Below are 7500 nucleotides of genomic sequence, written 5' to 3'. Positions count from 1 at the left end.
CCCTATGTTCCTTTCTTCCTTTCTCTCTTTTCTTCCAGTTATCCTTCTCTACTCCATATCCTTCCTTCTTGTTTCTCTATCTTCCTTTCTTCCTTCCTTCCTTCTATCCTTCTATCCTTCCTTCATTCCTTACTTCTCGTCCTCCTTTTCTCTCTTCCACTCCCTTCCTTCCTACTTTCCTTCCCTTCCCTCCATCGTTCCTTCCCTCTTTCCTGCAACCTCTCTCTCTCTCTCTCTCTCTCTCTCTCTCTCTCTCTCTCTCTCTCTCTCTCTTCTCCCCATCCTTCTTGCCTTCCTCCAAACCACTCTCCTCCTCCCCTCCCTCGTCCTCCTCCTCCTCTCCCTATCTCTCCTTCCTACAAACCACTCTTTCCTCCTCTCCCTCTCTCCCCTTCTCCCTCCCCCTCTGCCTCTCACTTCACCAGCCAAGTGTCTCGCATCCCAGCCAGCCCACAGCTAGCCAGCCAGTGTCCCTCAGACCGTCACGGAGGGAGGACGTGCGAAGCTGGTGCTCACGAAACTTGGCCTAGAGACTCTTCCCTTCTCCCTTTCTCTCTCCCTCTCCCTCCCTCCTCCCCCCGCCTCTTGTCCGGCCCCCTCCCTCCCCCCTTTGCCACCGGGAGGAGCTGAGTGTCTTCCCGCTGCAGGAGGAGGAGGAGGAGGTAGGGAAAAGTGGAAAGTTTGTGGATTTTTGGACAGAGGGAGGAAAAAGTGAGGAAAATTGTGGTCTACAGGAAAATTTTATATCTGGAAGGTTTGTAAGTAAGAGAGAGAGAGAGAGAGAGAGAGAGAGAGAGAGAGAGAGAGAGAGAGAGAGAGACTTTTTAATTTGTGTTTGACATGGATAAAAAAAAACTTCCGATAGAACGAGAAAAAGAGAACTTCGAAAAACACCAATTAGAAAGCTTAAGAAATATATTAAAAAGTGATGCAATAGAGACAGATTAACTTTTTTTCTTTCTCAAATTGCAGAAAAAAGGTACCGCTACACTTAACACGTGCATTTTGATTCTCTCTCTCTCTCTCTCTCTCTCTCTCTCTCTCTCTCTCTCTCTCTCTCTCTCTCTCTCTCTCTCTCTCTCCATCTATCTATCTATCTATCTATCTTTATTTCTCTCTTTAATTTTACTCTTATTTTTTTTTTAGCGTCATGAAGAAGAGAAACCCGTCCCTTGGTGTGTGTGTGTGTGTGTGTGTGTGTGTGTGTGTGTGTGTGTGTGTGTGTGTGTGTGGGGTAGGGAAGGAAAATAAAGGAACAGAAGAAGGCCAAGGAGAGAGAAAGAGAAAGAGAGAGAGAGAGAGAAGAAAAATAGTGTATGCGTCATTGTTACTTTAGTGTGTGTGTGTGTGTGTGTGTGTGTGTGTCTAGGAGTGGGCGCCTATAGAAACACTAATTAATCCCCGAGTAATCATGTGCATTAGAAACACCTGGAGCTCCCTTAATTAATCCACCTTGATAAGAGGCAATTATTGATCCACCTTTGTTCTTATTGGCGAGAGAGAGAGAGAGAGAGAGAGAGAGAGAGAGAGAGAGAGAGAGAGAGAGAGAGAGAGAGAGAGAGAGATTAGGAAGCGAAATTGAACAAAAACGATGATTAAAATTATAAGTAAAGGGAAAAGGTAAAAACAATAGGGAAATGGGGAAAAAAGAGGAAAAATGGATAAAAGAAGAGATGTAGAGAAAACGAGGAGGAAAAAGGAAGCAGTATAAGAGGAAAAGAAGATGAGAAGGAAAAAATATAATCATGAGTGGGCAGAGAGAGAGAGAGAGAGAGAGAGAGAGAGAGAGAGAGAGAGAGAGAGAGAGAGAGAGAGAGATTAAAAAACGAAAGAACGTGGAAAATTAAAATTGAAGTCAAGGAAAACGAGAAAAAAGAAGGGAAAAAAGAAAACAATATAAAAGAGAAGGAAAATAGAAAAAAAAGAAAAGATGTATTAAAGAAAGAGAAAGAGGAGAAAAAATAGGAAACGGAAGAGAGAGAGAGAGAGAGAGAGAGAGAGAGAGAGAGAGAGAGAGAGAGAGAGAGAGAGAGAGAGAGAGAGAGAGAGAGAGAGAAATATTATCATCGTGACTCCATACCTGTGTTCTCACCTGTACTTTGGCTTAAGCTTAATAAACACACCTGTAATTACCCAAGACTGAATCACGGGGCAGGTGGGGAAGGTGTGTGTGTGTGTGTGTGTGTGTGTGTGTGTGTGTGTGTGTGTGTGTGGGTACGTCATGTCTACCTGTGTACACCTGAATGTGCTAAATTACAAGGTACACGTGTAATTACTTAGAGAGAGAGAGAGAGAGAGAGAGAGAGAGAGAGAGAGAGAGAGAGAGAGAGAGAGAGATTCTAAAACTACCTCCTCTATTTCTCATACTTAACTCCCTAAAGCTTCACTCACTCACTCACTCACTCACATCTCGACATCCGGCTCCTCACACCCATCCCTCGCCCCTTCCCTGAACAGGCCAGGTGCGCGGTAACCCTCAGGCGCACACACACACAAACACACACACCAAACAAAACTGTTAGCCACATTCTGAAACACTCGTGGCCGCTTCTCCACTACTTTCTAAAGGCTCTAGTTGAGGTCACACAGATTTTTCAGCGTGTTTTTTTATTTATTTTTTATTTATTTATACCTCTCGTGATAGATCAACAGTATTCCTACATTATCAACAGGGGGAAACTCTCTTGAGAACCCGGCTCACCATCACTGTGGCCTTTGAAAACAGTCGTATTTGAGAGAGTGTTTCATAATGGGCTTGTGTTTGCCAGGACAGTGTTGCCTCACGCCCTGGAAACAGTGAAAAACTATGATGAATATTACAAAGCTTACCTGTCTGAAAGCGATGGCTGGGGGGAAGTGAGGAGAGGAGCAGGTGATGGGTGTGAGGCTGTGTGGGAGTAGCTGGAGTGGTGGGTGAAGACTGAGAGAGAGAGAGAGAGAGAGAGAGAGAGAGAGAGAGAGAGAGAGAGAGAGAGAGAGAGAGAGAGAGAGAGAGACTAGGAAATAAGTGAAAAGGAGAAAAAGAGGAAAGGGAAAGAAGTCTCAAATCGAATGAAAAGAAGTAAGAAAAGGAGAAAAGAAGAAAAAAATTGGAGAAAAGGAGAAAAAAGTGAGAAGGAAGAAAAACTGGGAGCAAAACGAGAAAAACAGTAAGAAGAGGATAATGGAGAGAGAGAGAGAGAGAGAGAGAGAGAGAGAGAGAGAGAGAGAGAGAGAGAGAGAGAGAGAGAGAGAGAATAGACAGGTACTGAGATATCTCGACAGATGGTCACTCACACAGCTAGACAGGCAGACGAAGATGCAGATAGAACACAGACAGACAGTGAGATGGAGCCAATGAGACAGACAGACAGACAGACAGACATGAAGAGATATGCCAATAGAGGTGAAATGAGCTTAAGGGAGGAACAGTTTATAGTATGTAAAATAAAATCGACCCTACGTGCAAACAGACATAGATAGAGAGGTAGATAGATAAATGGATAGATAGATAGATAGATAGATAGATAGACAGATTGGTAGATACACAGATAGATAGATGTATTGCTTCATAGAGAATTTATTTGCTGGAGATTTTAAAATGCAGAATTAATTACATCTGAAAGCGATGCATGTAATATTTATGATGCTGCTGCTACTACTACTACTACTACTACTACTACTACTACTACTACTACTACAGTTACACACACACAACACTACACTTCCTTACTCTCATTTCCTTCTTCCTTCCTTTCCTTCCCTTCCCCCTGCTCCTCCTCCTCCTCCTCCTCCTCCTCCTCCTCCTCCTCCTCCTCCTCTTCCAGCTGCTTTTCTTACTTTCTTATTTTCTTATTTCATCTTTATTCTTTGCCGACGCGATAATGGCGTTGTTTGCGTGGCGGAGGCGAGATGCGGCGGCCTGATGGCGTGATGCTGTCCATCTCACGCCCGCAGGAGGATGAGGAGGAGGAGGAGGAGGAGGAGGAGGAGGAGAGGAGGAGGAGGCGGAGAGGGGAAGGATATATTGTAGCCAGAGGTGGAAGAAGGCAGGGATATGTAGAGAGATGGAGGAAGAGAAGGAGGAGGAGGAGGAGGAGGAGGAGGAGGAAGAGGAGGAGAAGGAGGAGGAGGAGGAGGAGGAGGAGGGGATGTGGAGTAGCTAGAGAAATGTTGAGACAGACAGACAGACAGACAAACAGACAGACAGAAAGGAAGAGGAGAAAGAAGAGGAGGAGGAAGAGAAAGAGGAAGAGGAAGAGGAGGAGAAAGAGGAGGAGGGGATGTAGCTAGAGAGAAAATTAGGCAAGAGAATATCGGCAGACAAATAAACAGACAAACAGACAGACAGACAGACAGACAGACAGACAGACAGACACACAGACTGACGGACAGGAGGAAGATGGAGGGAAGAAAGCAAAGAAAGAAGAGGAAGAGGAGGAGGAGGAGGAGGAAGGATATGAATATTGTGCTTAAAAGGAAGAGTTTTAGGGAAAGAGGAAGAAGGGAAGAGAAAGGAAGGAAAATGAGGAGAAGAGAAGGGTGTAGAAGCGAAAGGAAGAAATACGAAGAAGAAAAGAAGAAAAAGAGATAAGGGAAATGTAGAGAGTAGGATGAAAAAAAAATGTAAAAAAAAGTTAAGGACGAAGATAAATTGGAGATAAAGGAGATGAGGAAGGAAGTAAAGAGATAAGTAAAGGATGGAAAGAAGGAAAAAAGGAAAGAAAGAAGGAAGAAACGAATGAAACGGTAGTGAAGGAAAGAAAAGACAAAGGAAAAAAAGAAATAGGGAAAAAAGAAAGGAAAGAATGGAAGGGATAAAAGATGGGAAAAAACATACCAAATAGTCGATAAAACATAAACAAAGAGACAATAAACAATAAAAGCGAGAGGAAAAGGAAACAAAGATAGATAGGTGGTGTTAACTGACGGGAAAGAAATGCGAGGCGTGAGGAGGAGGGGGAAAAAAAGATAATTTAGTGTAACTTTATTCTTTCCTCCCTGTGTTCATTTTAAAGATACGAGCAAAATAGGTAAAGAGTTAGTAATGGCGCGTGTGTGTGTGTGTGTGTGTGTGTGTGTGTGTGTGTGTGTGTGTGTGTGGTTCGAGGCCTCGCTTGTGTTGTTTCGATGCTTCATTCACGGTTCGCTTGTCATGTCCGGGGTTTCGTTTTGTGGTACTCTGTCTCCTCCTCCTCCTCCTCTTCCTCTTCCTCCTCCTCCTCTTCCTCTTCCTCTTTATCCTCGTCGTCGTCGTTGTTATCATCATTATCATCATCGTCGTTGCTATCGTTGTCATTATTAGCAGTTGTTGTTGTTGTTGTTGTTGTTGTTTTGCTTCATCTTTTCTTGTTTTTGTTTCTATTCTTGTTCTTGTTCTTGTTCTTCTTTTTCTTCTTATTATTATTACTATTATTACTATTATTATTATCATCATCATTTTTTTGTTCTTATTTTCTCCTCATTATTATTATTATTATTATTACTATTATTATTATTATTATTATTATTATTATTATTATTATTATTATTATTATTATTATTATTATTATTATTACTATTATTGTCATCACCATGATCATCACCATCATCATCATCATCATTATTATAATGGATGCGTCAAATATACAGCTATGATTTTTTCCCCTTTTTCAAACACTGGAAAAAAACAAAAAATTCTCTGATCCATTTTTGCATCATTTATGTTTTTATGACGTGGTAAAAAGGCGGAAAATATATAAAGAGAGAGAGAGAGAGAGAGAGAGAGAGAGAGAGAGAGAGAGAGAGAGAGAGAGAGAGAGAGAGAGAGAGAGAGAGGATTGTATAGAGGCAAGAAGGAGAAGACAAGAATTAGTAAGTCAGTGAAATGCAAATGAGGGTGTCTTTCCAATATCGTGATGCAGGTAACGCGATTAAGGCAGGCTAGGTAAGACTTTGACACTTAGAGAGAGAGAGAGAGAGAGAGAGAGAGAGAGAGAGAGAGAGAGAGAGAGAGAGAGAGAGAGAGAGGGTGGGGTTGGTGAGGTGCAGTTTATTAAGTACAGGAAGTCAACAAAAATGCGTGTGTATTTGTGTGTGTGGTTTTGCAGATCCTCAAACTCCTAATTCTATGTATATGAGTGTATGTATGTATGTATGTATGTATGTATGTATGAATGTATGTATGTATGTCGTCACCTGTGTAGTCTGTGTTGTGTATATCTTCAGTTGTATTAGTTTATCTTTGTTTACCTTCTCTAAAGCATTACTCCAGTGATAAGGTAATTAATTAGAGTACCTTTTTTTATCTCAGGTGTTTTGGTGGCTTAATTAATGAGCTACACCTGTCTACTACTACTACTACTACTACTACTACTACTACTACTACCACTACCACTACCACACACTCACCACTTCTAACATCTCACAACTAATCTTCTTCCTTTAATTTTTTCCTTCACTCTACTAAAACTTAACTCATTTTTACGCCTGCAGGTCCCATCAGTGAGAACAAGTTTCCTTCTTTCCCTTCTTTTTCCCCTCATTCATTTTCTTTTTTCCCCTTCCTCCACTCTCCCTTGCTCGGTAAAAACACTTAGAGAACCGTTCAGTAGATTTGTGTGGTGTGTGGTGGTGCGTGGCCGATTATGGTGGTGTGTGGTGATAGTGTGGTGCCTTAATACCCTCACCTGTTCGCACCTTTCTCACTTGTCCGTTCAGTAGATGTGTGTGTGTGTGTGTGTGTGTATGTGTGTGTGTGCGGCGAGGTGTGGTAGTACGGTGTTGCGTGGCGGAGTGTGGCAGTGTGTGGTGATAGTGTGGTGCTTTAATAACCTCACCTGTTCGCACCTTTCTCCCCTGCCCTTCATAATGATGGTAAAAAACACGTTAGATACTTTCACCTCACCTGCCTCACCTGGTCGTGGTAATAACAAAACAAAACGTAAGGCACTCTTAACTCACCTGCCGTGCGTGTCTGCGTCCCAGGTGAGGCGAGGCGAGGTGTGAGGCATGGCCAGGTAACGCCAGGTAACGCCAGGTAACGTCCAGGTAACATGAGAGACTGGTGAGAGCAATATTCGAGGTAGAATAATGAAGTGAGAGCATAAGGTGAAAATAACTTGTCAACACCACCTCATTATTACCTGGCTTCTGACACACACAGGTACGCCTCAACACACACCTGAGGGAGAGTGAAATGAACTGAAGGTATAGTGACTGCGTGGACAGCGAAGGGCGAGTGGTAGAATGCTGGGAAGAACATTGTGTTGAGAGTACCTTTGGCTGTCACCAGGTGTATGTATGTTGGGCACACCTTAAATGGAAGAGATGAAATAGACAAAGCAACGCCTGTGAGATAATCAATAGAGGACGAGTGGAAGGATGTAGGGATAAGGACATGATGTTAAACTTACCTTTTGACTTTCGCCAGGTGTATATGGGGCACACCTGTAGTGGAATGAAATAGACAAAGAAACGCCAATGAAATAATAAATGAAAGACAAGTGACGGAATTTGAAGAAAGACATTGTATTGAATTTA

The 7500-nt window shown here is 42.6% G+C and overlaps 1 protein-coding gene across 10 annotated transcripts in view; it reads left to right on the top strand.

The window, feature by feature from the left end:
* The first annotated feature begins 470 nt into the window (after nucleotides 1–470).
* Nucleotides 471–7500, top strand: part of LOC135115384 (uncharacterized) — a 210010-nt gene continuing 202980 nt past the window's right edge. Inside the window, exons 1-2 of one of the 10 annotated variants that reach the window (XM_064032108.1) lie at nucleotides 471–662; nucleotides 7391–7500. The exon at nucleotides 7391–7500 is cut by the window's right edge and continues 226 nt beyond it. The gene's annotated coding sequence lies outside the window, so the exon portion shown is untranslated. Of the gene's footprint in view, nucleotides 759–7123 lie in introns of all 10 variants that reach the window. The other 9 variants (XM_064032104.1, XM_064032105.1, XM_064032102.1 and 6 more) reach the window with 9 other exon arrangements.

Source organism: Scylla paramamosain, chromosome 29 (genome assembly GCF_035594125.1).
Source record: "Scylla paramamosain isolate STU-SP2022 chromosome 29, ASM3559412v1, whole genome shotgun sequence".
Taxonomy (NCBI): domain Eukaryota; kingdom Metazoa; phylum Arthropoda; class Malacostraca; order Decapoda; family Portunidae; genus Scylla; species Scylla paramamosain.
The sequence above is the reverse complement of the archived record's forward strand: the minus strand, read 5'-3'. Positions and strand labels throughout refer to the sequence as shown.